Source organism: Denticeps clupeoides, chromosome 20 (genome assembly GCF_900700375.1).
Source record: "Denticeps clupeoides chromosome 20, fDenClu1.1, whole genome shotgun sequence".
NCBI classification, from domain to species: Eukaryota; Metazoa; Chordata; class Actinopteri; order Clupeiformes; family Denticipitidae; genus Denticeps; species Denticeps clupeoides.
In genome coordinates, this window is record NC_041726.1 from 17,810,137 (window position 1) to 17,823,098 (window position 12,962).

General features: G+C 41.4%; 1 long non-coding RNA gene across 1 annotated transcript in view; it reads right to left on the reverse strand.

Annotated features, from left to right (window-relative positions):
* Nucleotides 1-1,334: 1,334 nt before the first annotated feature.
* The window catches only part of LOC114770541 (uncharacterized), a 35,542-nt gene continuing 23,914 nt past the window's right edge, over nucleotides 1,335-12,962 (reverse strand). The window contains exon 3 of the long non-coding RNA XR_003743357.1: nucleotides 1,335-1,455. This is a non-coding gene — a long non-coding RNA (uncharacterized LOC114770541). The remainder of the gene's footprint in view (nucleotides 1,456-12,962) is intronic.

The window sequence follows — 12,962 nt, forward strand, 5'->3', positions numbered from 1 at the left end:
GAGCATAAGTGCAAACAAAAGTCAGGACCCATTCCCCCACCCAAAGGCGCAGGGAAGCTACCCTCTTGTCCCCCGGGGTAAACTCCAACAAACAGACTGAGAGTCATGGGGCTGACAAAAAGCAAACCCCAGCCCTCCACCTCTCACCTGGAGCAACTCCAGCAAAGGAGTGTCCAACCTCTCTCAAGGAGGTGGGTTCCAGAACCAATGCTATGTGTCGAGGTGAGACCGACTACGTCTAGCCAGTACCGCTCAACTTCTTCCACAAGCTCCAGCTCTTTCCCTGCCAGAGTGGTGACGCTCCATGTCCCAATAGCCAGTTTCCTTGTCCGGGGATCGGACCGCCAAAGCTCCCACCTCAGTCTGCCACCCGATCCATATTGCGCCGGACCCTCCATGTTCCACCTGCAGGTGGTGGGTCCACAGTTGGATGAGTCGATGTATCCGACTTGGGCCCCATGGGCAAAAAAGTCACCAGGCACAATGTTGTATTGTACTTCATAAAATAAAAATAATTTTTTATCCAGCTTTAAGCTTGTGATCACTACTGCTAAGGAAAACAAAGGCAGATTCAAACCATAGAATTGCCTCATACAAACACATATACAGTACATTTCTGTACATACAGAAATTCATACTCATATGCACATGTTCAAATTGTACAGCCTTATAGTGATTTGATCAATGGAATTAACACATTCAAAACAACAACTGAACTGAAATATACATAGTTCCCATAGTTCATTTCGTCTCTTCTCAGCTGTCCAAACTCATAGGGTCTCAGGTGCTGCCATCGCTTCAGTAAACCCTAACCTGACTGCACTCAGAAATCACTCACTCACACTGCCATCAGACTAGGCACTAATTCTGTTATAATAGACTACCGTTAGATTCGGTACACTCAAGGGTGATGGCTTAAAAGCAGAGGACACATTTCATTGTGTGCACCGTGTGCTGTATTGCAGTGTATCACAGTGATAATCATTTCACATTCACATTCCTTGTGTAATCTATAAAATGCAGGGCACACCTGAGGCACTCCACAAAAAACAGAAAGGAAGAAACCTTGGGAAGTAGTTATAGAGAGAGGGACCCCCTTCCAGGGTAGTGTGAGCCTGCAATTGGTGTCAGTGCAGGCATTTATCCGAGAAGAGAAAAAGTCCTACAGTTGTAGAGGTGGAAAAGTGTAATATAGAGCACCTACTTGGACATCCATGTTTGGAGGTACTGGACAGTGCAGAGTAAGTTTTAGTCCAGTGTCATGGTGTACATTACCTGTCCATTATAATGCTACTGTTCCATTTGAAGATCCCTGAAGCTTCAGTTGTTATGGTGGTGGTGGCTGCTGTGACCCTTTAGTTTGTTTCATGCCAAGTTGTCTGCTAGCAGTTGCCAGGAACCAGGATTTATCTTGTGGTCCCTTAACTGGAGTCTGTAGTCTACATGCTTCAGTGCCTTAGAGAGAACAAACAGAAAGTGGAGCAGAAAGTGGCATTGTACAACTGGAACAGAAATAGAAGAAGTGAAGTGAAGTGATTGTCATTGTGATACACATCACAGCACACGGTGCACAGAGTGAAATTTGTCCTCTGCTTTTAACCATGACAAGCGCCCGGGGAGCAGTGTGTGGGGACGGTGCTTTGCTCAGTGGCACCTCAGGGGCACTTTGGTGGATCGGGATTAGAACCAGCAACCTTCTGATTAAGGGGCCGCTTCCTTAACCGCTAGGCCACCACTGCCCCTGGACGTAGTAATTGACAATGTGTCTGTGACTTTAACAGAAGGCCAGAGAAAACAGATGTGGTTTCAGTTTAGATTTAAACACTTAGACTGTGTCTGAGTCCGAACACTGACTGGCAAGCCGTTCCACAACTACAGAGCTCTAAATGAGAAGGATCTGCTCCAAGCTTTGACCTTCTGTAATTTGGGAACCAGTAGGGACCCTAAACCCTTCGAATGCAGGGGGTGTGGTGAACTTTAATTAACTTTATAGGTCAAAAGTAGGATTTTGTAGTCAACCCTAAATTGAATGGATAGCCAGTGCAGTGATTGTAAGACTGGGGTGATGTGGTCAAATTTCCTGGTTCTAGTAAGAACTCTGGCTGCAGCATTCTGTACTAGCTGGAGTTTACCCATGCACCTACTAGAGCATCCAGACAGTAATGCATTGCAGTAATGTAACCTTGATGTGATAAACGCATGGACCAACTTTTCTCCATCGTACATTGAGAGGATGTTTCTTATCTTTGCAATTTTTCTAAGGTGAAGGAATGCTATCCTAGTGATATTATCTACATGCAAATCGAATGAGAGACCTGCATCGATCAGGACACCTAGATCCTTTACTTTTGCACTTGATGAGATAGAAAGGCTATCCAGAGTTATGATGTAGTCAGACAGTACAAGAGCTTCTGTCTTATCAGGGTTTAACAGAAGAAAATTGGTGAGCATCCACTGTCTAATGTCCTCCCAGACACTCATTTCACTTCACTTTGACACAGTGTCAATTATAAAGTCCAGTTTATCACACAGTCACATAGACACAGACAGTGTTAAATTCACCCTAGTTAGGCTGTCCTAGTTAGGGTACCGGGCCACTGTAGCACCAAAATACCACTATAACCACATATTTCAGTATTGGTCGTACAGTGCAACCGTCTACCGCTGCTTATGTTTGTTTTCTCCGAGACACTGAATCAAGCACCCAGACTACTGGCAGACTCCAGTGAAGAGACCAGCAAATAAATCCTGGTCCTGGTCAACTGCTAAACGATGACTCAGCATAAAACAAACCAGAGGGTCACCACAGTCACCACCACCGCTTCATGGATCTTGAAATCGACCTGTAACATCATAATGGACATGTTATGTACACCATGACACTGGACTACACTCTGGACTTCTCCAACCCTACAACCGTAGGACTTATTTTTTTTCTCTTATTGGACAGTCACAAAGCCTGCACTGACACCATTTCAGGCTCCCTCTACTGTATCACTCCTTCCCAAGGTTTCTTCCTTTCTTTTTTCTCTCTCCTAGAGTTTTTTTGTGTGGAGTTTTTCCTTGTGTGCAGAAGGGTCAAGTGTGGGGTGTGTCAACTGTAGGGCTTGTCAAAGCCCATTGATAAATACTGTATGTGATTTTGGACTATATCAAAAATAAATGTTGTTGTTACTTTACTATGTGAAGACGAATCACCACTTATGTCCACAAACTGATACCGATCAGTTAGATATGATCTGAACAATATGAGGGTGATTCTCTTAATCATTCTCTAACCTGTCAAGGAGAACTGTGTGATCAATAGTGACAAACGACAAGCAAGACAAGAAGCAAGATGCGGCCCTGATCAGAGGCCAACAGCAGGTGATTGACCACTTTAATTAATTGTCTCAGTGCTATGATAAGGTCCTAATCCCGATTTATATACTTCATGAATGTTGTTGCTGTCTATTTATGTGCACAGCTGCTGGGCTATCACTATATTGCCAGCAGCTAAATTGTGAAAGGTGAAAGTGAAGTGAAGCTCACATAACCACATATTCACATATTCAAACAGATTAATCCTCCTCCTGCGCAAACCACAAAACACTAGGTCATATGGACACACAAACCATCATAAATACAGAAATAACCCACATTATAGAAAAACATTTTTATTGTATCAAGAAAAATGTCAAAACCATAAACGGACAATTGTGGTCCTTTACACTCCCACAAATAATGTCATGTTGTCACAGCCATGATTTTCAAATTCTAAGGACCATCTATAACACCACAAAAAAGTGCAAATAAGCACAAAACAAAGTGGATTATATTTGTACATCCTTTCGTATATTTGTATGAGTGTATAGCTCATAGAGATTCACTTTCAAGTAGCAAGACTAGCTTTTGTATTGGTCTTTCTATAATTGAGAGTTTAATTTAGGATTTCTGTTTAAGTGATTTCTGTTCCCAATTGTGTACTCTTCGAACCAGACCATCACTGTCCACATTCATTTCCACCTCTTGCCCCAACTGCCACTGGGTTCACTGAAGGATTTCTTCATATCTTGTCTGAATGACTGACTGCTGTTGGACAAGGCTTGTTAAAACTTTAGCTGTACTCTCACACTATTTAACAGTCACAACATCTGTAAAACACTTTTGTTTAGAGCACAGTCATTTAATTCTTGCAACTACCTTAAGGAGTGTTGTCCAAGATGAAAATCTAGACAGGAGATCGAGCATATCTATGCACGCTTTCACACTTGATACGAATGTTTGAACTGTTTTAACCTTAAGGTCACGAACCAAGAGATAATTTGATGGATAAGGTTCAAGTTTAATCCCTTCTCTCCACAGAAACCCAGGACCTGATAACCAATTGGTTGAATTTCTGATGCACAAAGTTCCCTAGAGGCGTGGTCATCTGGGCTTTCTGCTGTATCAACGTAATGCATCTGTGTCACGTCCCTGTCTGGGGGTTGGGAAACATGACAACAAACGAGGGGAATGTGTGCGGTGGGAATACACAGATACCAGGCCCAAGTGAAATATTGTGCTTTAATTACAGTGAGCGGTGAACATCCAACCAAACCTGAAATGCTATACACAAGAACTACACAACAATCCACAGGAGGACAACACACCAGGAAAGGAGGAACTATACAGATACAGCAGACAGCCTAGGGAAAGACGCACAAACACAGAGCACCACGAATCATTCTACGGCCCAAAGGACATAACACACTGGCTCGGGTTAGTGTTCTCTCTTATTAGCTGGACACGATTTGCTACGAACACATGAAACCGTTGTGCTTCATTGTTGATATATGCTAGACTGACTTGAGAAACTGTCCAAAAGAATTCTTTATCAATCTTCATGTTCAGCTCTGATTTCAGCAAAACTCTCAGTCGAGCTGCAATCACAGCAGCTGAAAGTTATAAGCGAGGAATACTGGTGACCTTTGACAGAGTAACCCTTGCTTTAGCTATGAGGAAACTTCAATGTACTTTGTTGTGGTCATTCTTGTATCAAAGGTAGGAACAGGCACCATATCCCACGGTACTAGCGTCTGAAAAATGGTGTAATTTGACACTCACATTCTTGCCGAGGTGTGATGGATAGTTGCATCTAGGGATTAAAACTTCTCTCAGCCCTTCAAGAGCTGTCTTCCATTCCTACCAATGTGGACGCAAGTCCCTGGGAAGTGGCTCGTCCCATTCGATGCTCCTGCAGCATGTGTCCTCTGCTTTTAACCCATCACCCTTTGTGAGTAATGGGCAGCCATGACAGGCACCCGGGGAGCAGTGTGTGAGGACAGTGATTAGGTTAGTGGTACCTCAGTAGCACCTTGGTGGAATTCAAACCAGCAACGTTCTGATTACGGGGCAGCTTCCTTAACTGCTAGGCCACTGCTGCCTAAGAAGGTTGGAAGGTTAGATATTGGTCTATAATTCGATCAATTCGATTTTAATTGGGTTTAATGACTGCTTCCTTGAACGAACTTGGTACGTGGCTGGTGCCAAGCAATGAGTTAATCATTTTAAGGACACATTTTATAAAGGAAACTTGTAGGAAGTGGATCTAATGCGCAAGTACACTGATTTGACGGTTAGATTAATTTAATTAATTCATGCTCCTTGAGAAGGTTGAAGCGTTCTAATCAGTGGTAATTTTCTGTAGTAATATCGACGGAGCTGTTTGTTTTGCTTTTAATATTAGCTCTATTCGTGACAGTTTTAGAAGAAATACAAGATGAAATTTTAGAAGAAATTCATTAAATTGTCCCTTTTATTATGATAATGAGTGATAATATTTGTTTCTGTCTTTTTCCTGGTTAGTTTGGCTACAGTGTTATACAGGAATCTGGGATTCCTGTTCTCGTCTATGTATCGAGCCGATAAGAGCCTTCTTATAGCTAAGGAGGCTCTCCTTCCATACAATTCGAAATACGTTCAATTTACTTCAACGCCGTTTACGTTATATTTTTCCGGGCATGGATATTAAATGTGGATAAGGTATTACATTTTTATCTCTTACTATCTTATCTAACGTACCATGCAGTGTTAATTCTAGGCATTTGGTCGCTTGGTCGAGATTATAAATAATAATAAATGGAATAAACTTATGATTGTTGGTATAGAGACTGTTGGTATAGAGAATCTCAAAACAAACACACCAACCAGTGCAGTACTGGAAGAAAGATCACTCAGGATGAGTCAGAACTGTTTGCAGACTTTTGATAATGTGTCATATCTTCTGTTGGACCCCTCATCTTCATTTTATGCTGTCTTTGTGTGGTTTTAGACCCTACAGAATAACTGGTGTGTTGCCTTGTGACAGCATTTTTTCTGTGTATATTCAGGCCTATTGTCAGGTCAATAGCACTGGCTTTCTCTCATCTGGGGTAGTGGTGGCCTAGCGGTTAAGGAAGCGGCCCCGAAATCAGAAGGTTGCCGGTTCGAATCCCGATCCGCCAAGGTGCTACTGAGGTGCCACTGAGCAAAAGCACAGTCCCCCGCGCCTGTCATGGTGTCTGTCAGAGGACAAATTTCACTGTGTGCACCGTGTGCTGTTGTGATGTGTATCACATGAGACAATCACTTCACTTTCACTTTAAATAATCAGATAGACTGTCTGGAGTACAAAGCTTGTATTGGCCACTGTGTCTTCACACAGTGTTTGATGGACAGCCAGTGACCTCTCGTTGTCACTCTATTTAGGCTAATTAATTTGGCATGAGTACCCGCAGTGCCTCAGATGGCAACACACTGCATCTGGCAGGTGTGTGTGTTCATGTGTGTATACACATCATCTTAGCAAGATGGGGCTTGCGGTTGTGTGTCTTGCTTGTACAGGCTTAACCATCTGTTCTGAAGGCAAGTTTCGGCCTGGTTAGCATCCCAATAGACAGAGTTTAAAAAGGATGGCACAGTTGCATGCTAATGCTTGCCAACACCTGATTCTGTTCCTCCTCATTTTGTGCATCGCTTAAAACACTCTTAACCTGTGGGCAGTTTGAGACTGAGGTTGACCATCTAATGGGAATAAATTAAATGTATCTATTGTGATAAATGTTCTGTGTAAATCAGTAAGCAAGTATTACAAAGCTAACTAAAAAGTGAATACAGTAATAAAAATTGTTCCTGGCCATTTTTGGATTTTATTAATTTCAAAGCTACCAGGTGATTATTACTCAGGGAACCATCACACCAGTTCACAATCTCAAGGGCCACAGTGAATCCATTCAATCACTGCCTACTTTATTTATTAATAAACAGCTTGTATTGGTTGTGCTGTTTTATTGATTCATATTAATCACATAACAAAAATATGAATTGATTTATTATTATTTAGAAAATCATGTGCTGTAAAATATGATCTTATGCTGTTAAATAGCATAAGCTAGGGCATGGGAGGAGTTGGTAGTGGTTTTGGAGAATGACTTTCACATGACTTCAAAACAAGGTACTAGTTAAAAACCAAGGTACTACCTTGGACAATATCCAGTTTACTTTTGTTTTGTGGACTATTTAACTTTGCAAAAAGTGTATCTTGCACCAGTTTTGGAACCTGGAGGTTGATGTCCTCAATGGCCATGACCTTCAGTGGGCACTCCAATGATGAGAATCAGCTTCTCAAAATCAGAGGCCACTTCTCTTCTGGAAAAGTGTGACTTGTTCCTTTCAGCTCAAGGATGAGACAGTCTTTCGCAAGTGACGGAAAAGGGTTGGGAGATTGTGAGATTAAATCAGAATGAGCAATTTTGTGGACAATGCACTATTGGGCCCAAAGCCACACAATTAATAAAATGATGAAATCAACTTACACCTTGCTACATTTTCACCAGAAAAAGATAAAACCTCTTTATTTTTTAATAAATTTTGTGTTTAATTTATTTGGTTCATAAGCATCAAAAGCAGTGATTAATTTTGTTAACCAACATCAACACCTGCCATTTTGTAGACATAATCTAAATTGTCTGAAAGATAGTAATTGACTAAATGCATTCTATGTCGGAAATTACTTTTTTTTTTTGCCACAAAACAATATTCAGTCCTTCATACATTACTGATTATGTCCACAAAAAGACAGATGCTTATATCAGTGAAGCTGATAATAATTATATATTTTGTAAAAAATAATTTTAATTTGGTGGCACAGAATGTATTTTGTGCACAGAAAAAAAATCATTTGTACACCAGTCTGTTTATGGTGAAGAGAGTTGAGTTTAGAAACAAGGCACAGTAAATCTATGTCAATGCTGCTGTGCACCAAGAGGAGCCATCAAAGATGGTTTGGGCATATCAAAAGGTTGCCCCCTGCAAGAGGTTGTAACTTTCAGGCATGTCCCACTGGGCAGACACCTCAGGGAAGACTCATGAACCACTGGTGAGTTTATATCTCCTGGTTGTCTTGGATCACCTTAAGATCACCACAACTGACTGAATACCAGCAGTGGTGGCCTAGCAGTTAAGGAAGTGGCCCCGTAATCAGAAAGTTGCCGGTTCGAATCCCGATCTGCCAAGGTGCCACTGAGGTGCCACTGAGCAAAGCACCGTCCCCACACACTATCTTATGTATATCACAAGTGACAATCCCTTCACTTTACTTTACTTTACCAATGCTGGCGTATGACAGGAAATTTCAGGCATTTCTGTATCAGATGTTCCATTTGGAGAGGGCAGAAATAAAAAACTATTTGATTGGTCTGTGGCAGCCATTCTGACTGACAAAATTGTAGTATAAAGGAGTCTCCAGGGCTTGTGGCTTCGCTTTTTTCCTGCTTCCTCCCGTTCCTCCTGCTTTCTCACCCTGTGCTTGCTCTCTCTCTGGAGCTTCCTGCATCTTCCTTTTTTGACCAAACTGTTTGGAATTGAACATCATTTTTTTCCCTGCTTTGCTTCTGCATTCTGTGCCACAATGTGAATGTTTTTTGGAGAAAGAGGGTGTGTTCATTTCTTTGACTCATGTCTGTTTTAGAACAGACACTCCAGTTAGAACAGAGGAGTTACAAGGATTGATTGAAATTGCTGTTTTGTTTTGCTTTGCTCCAGCTGCCAATGGAACAACTTGTATCCATGTAGCTGGTTTTTCTACTGTACAATAAAAAAATAGGAAAAGTGACTGGTTGAATGAATGGTTAGCGCTGCAATGAACTGCTAGGAAATAGGACAGTCACAGGAGTAAAAACCAGATGCGGCACATGCTTCCTCCGTGTTTATCTACATATGAAACATAGAAACACTTTTCCATTTGTGTTAGCCAGAGTGGTTTCCCCAGTGTTTGTTAAACTCTTTTTTCTGAGGTTATGCTCTGCTGGAGAACAAAACACATCAGTTGTAGTGACATGATGGTGGATAACTTCTTGAATGCTTGCTATTTAATTATAGGTGACCTCTTCCAAAGAAAGGCTGCCTCACATATTCCACATCTGAATATTCCCCTTCATGCATTTTAGCGCTCAAATGTATGTGCCACATCAGTGGTGCTGGCTGCATGCCTGATTATTGTAATGCAGCACACACTCAGAGACAGCTAAATGCCCCTGTTTTCTGATTTGCTTGCCAAATTAAAGAGAAAAGGGCCCTAATGGTAGTATGTGTTGTATTATTCAGATAAGCTTTTTTTTTTTTTTTATCTACTATGTAATGTAATAACTGAGGGAAGAGCTTTTCGAAAATAACTTTAATATGGAACACCTCAAGCACAGATGGCTCTTTTGTTTCTTTTTTTAAGATGATGTCCCATATACACTCTTATTCTCTTTAGACTTAAGCTGGTTTGTGGCTTTAGGGTTGTATTAGAAAAACCTTGAAATAGAAATATCTATTTTAAAGAAGACTGACCGTTTCTCTGCGGCCATGATCTGGGAGGACAGCTGGATGAAATTGAAGTTTAAAAAGAGTTTAATATTTATTCTTGTCAGTGGCTATGAGCTCCACTATTATAAAGGAGAGCATGATTGAAGTAAATAAATTCAATATTAAAAAATAAAAAAGCATTCAATGCACTCAAATACAAATAAAGATGCTGCATGAAGCAAGAGTGATACCATGAGACCTGCAGAGTGGGAGAGAGGGTGAGAGAGAATAACATTTTACCAGTGTTATCAGTCACCTAAACCTGCACAGGGAAGCAAATTTATTACAAAAAATAATAAATATGCCATGGCTGGCATAGGCTCCTTTGTACCTGTCAGAGAGAGACAAAGCGAGCACTCAGATTGATGCATGAGGCTGAGCAAAATGAAACTTTCAACGTCTGAGCAATTGCCCTGAGACTCCTATCAGCTTCACAGATCTCATATAAACACCATAAAGCAATAGCAACGGGGCGGAGTTTCTTTTTTCTAGAGACAGATGGAGGGCGGGAGATAGAGGGAGAGTAAGATAGTGGGAAGCATCCTAGCACCGACAAGGAAGGAGAGAGGCTGGGAAGAAAGGAAAATTCAGCAGCCTTTTTATCTCCTGAGAGATGCATTAGCCCCACCCATTCCTTTCATCCGTGCTTTCCCTTGTTCTTTCTCCCATGCTCCTGTAGGGCCACATATTGAGAGAGGTTGAGCCTCAGGCTAAAGCGACAGGGGAAGAGTGGAGGAAAGCAGGAGGAGATGAAAGGAGAGGAGAAATGCTGACTTTGATTTCCAGCTATTAAGCGGGCATGAGTGTTGAACACATGTCTCTTCGATTTCCACTTCCTTTCCATGGGATAACCCTTTGGCCTATACTACAAAACAGCGTGCAGCGTTCATTCTAGCTATATGTTGGGTAAAAAGTGGACAGATTGTGCCTGTACACTTTTATATATTTCAATGTATAGTAGCGGTACGAGCTTAATTTCCACATCACTATATTAGCGTATTATTAGTGAATCATTTATAATTAGTGAAGTATTTACCCATATCAAAGATGACAGCTCTCACACACCAAATGTTATCATTTTGGACAATTTAAACTGTCTTCTTTTAATATGGCACATGTACACTGTGGTGCCTCCATTATACACTTTCCTTGGCAGGTCATGGACCATCTCTGCCAGCTGCTGGGTCTGGACCACAGTAAAATAAGTCCCAGTGAACTGTCCTTTCTCAGTTACATAAAATGAACAGCTGTGTTGTTCCTCACTGTGGGGACATTCAAGCATCCAGAGCTTCTCCCAGCTGGATGTCCCATTTGCTGTAAGTTCATCAATAACATCCATTTTTACAATGGAAGAAATCAGCACTGTTTATTTTTTCCCTTCACCTGCAAGACTAAATTAAGCATCAGTTTGCTGCATCAGCGTGCTGGATGAAAGTGAAAGTGAAGTGATTGTCATTGTGATACACTGCACAGTGCACACAAGGAAATTTGTCCTCTGCTTTTAACCCATCACCTTAGTTAAAAGCAATTTTTTTAAGTATAAATATTTTTATTCTTTTTTCCCCTTCTTCTTACATGTATATATGTGAGTTATTTATTAAATCTGTAAAATGGGAGATTCCAGGTCCATAATTTATCATGTGTTAATTCTTGTCCTTCTCCCTGCTTCTCTCCGTTTCTGGCTCCTTTTTTTTTACTTTCCCTCTCAATCTCTTTCTCCTTTTCACAGATTTTTCTGTTACATTGAGTCAATTTACATGCAACATTTCCATGTAACAGAAATATTAATCTACCTGTGTTAATAAATTAAAGATGTTAATTCCTGTAACATCAGGGGAGTTAAAGTACATTATCAATAATTAATGGGGATCAGAAAAACACAGATTAACAAGGTCAAAGCAATTTCTGATGTCCACCCTTCACCGCTGAGTTGGATTTCATTTTTGGGTCGACCAGCGAGTCAGTCTCTGTGTGTCTATGCATTTCTTTTTGTGTGAGTCACTGGCTGTGAACGTGTGTCTTTTAGCATGTGTGTAGCCTTGCGCCTATCTGTGTTTTAAGGTGTCTGTCGCTCCACTGGTCTGTGCTGAAGGTCTGAGTGGCTCCAACCCACTTTCCTCGACAGCTCCCTCACTGAAGCACCCTGCTTCCTCCTCCGCCAACCTCCCTGCTGTCACCCTGATCTTTGCTTATCTGGATAAAAATATATACAGCACATCTGTACATTGCTTGTGTGAGATGGAACCTTTAAAAAAAACTTTACATTTTTTTTCAGTGCAGCGGAATGTGCCCTTCAGCCTTTTTTAGGTACCAGCCATTTTAATACTGTCAATAGCAGGGTTTGCCTGGCCAGAATCTAAAAGATTCATAACATACACACAAAATGACAATAGTGGAGTGAGTTCAATTCTGAGAACATGCAGCATAACAGTGGATTATTGAATAACAGGGAAGTGTGGGTACTTCCCTGTTATTAAAACATACATGACGATGGCTGCCACCTGCTGATCCAGGAGCACCGCTGTTTCATAAACAAAAATAATAAGTGTCAACTCTCAGTTTGGAGTTACTCCATGTCATTCTGCATGGGTTTTATAACTTGAATACCACTCGACCCCGCCAGGCCAAACCAAATCTCCTCACCTTCTCCCACCGCCAGCAAAGGGACATGGTTCTGGTACAACAACAACAACAACATTTATTTCTTATATAGCCCAAAATCACATACAGTATGTCTCAATGGTCTTTCACAAGCCCTATAGTTGACACCCCCCACACTTGACCCTTCTGCATACAAGGAAAAACTCTAGGAGAGAGAAAAAAAGAAAGAAAGAATCCTTGGGAAGGAGTGATAGAGAGAGGGACCCCCTTCCAGGGTAGAGTGTCAGTGCAGGGCTGGTGATGATTTGTACAATATAATAATATGTCCTACAGTTGTAGGCTTGGAGAAGTCCAGAATGTAGTCCAGTGTGTGTCATGGTCTAGATTATGTGTCCATAATGATGCTACTGGTCCACTTGAAGAACCCTGAAGCTGTAGTTGTAACGGTGGTGGCTGTGGTGACCCTCTGGTTCGTTGCATGCTATGTCCTTGTTTAGCAGTTGTCAGGAACC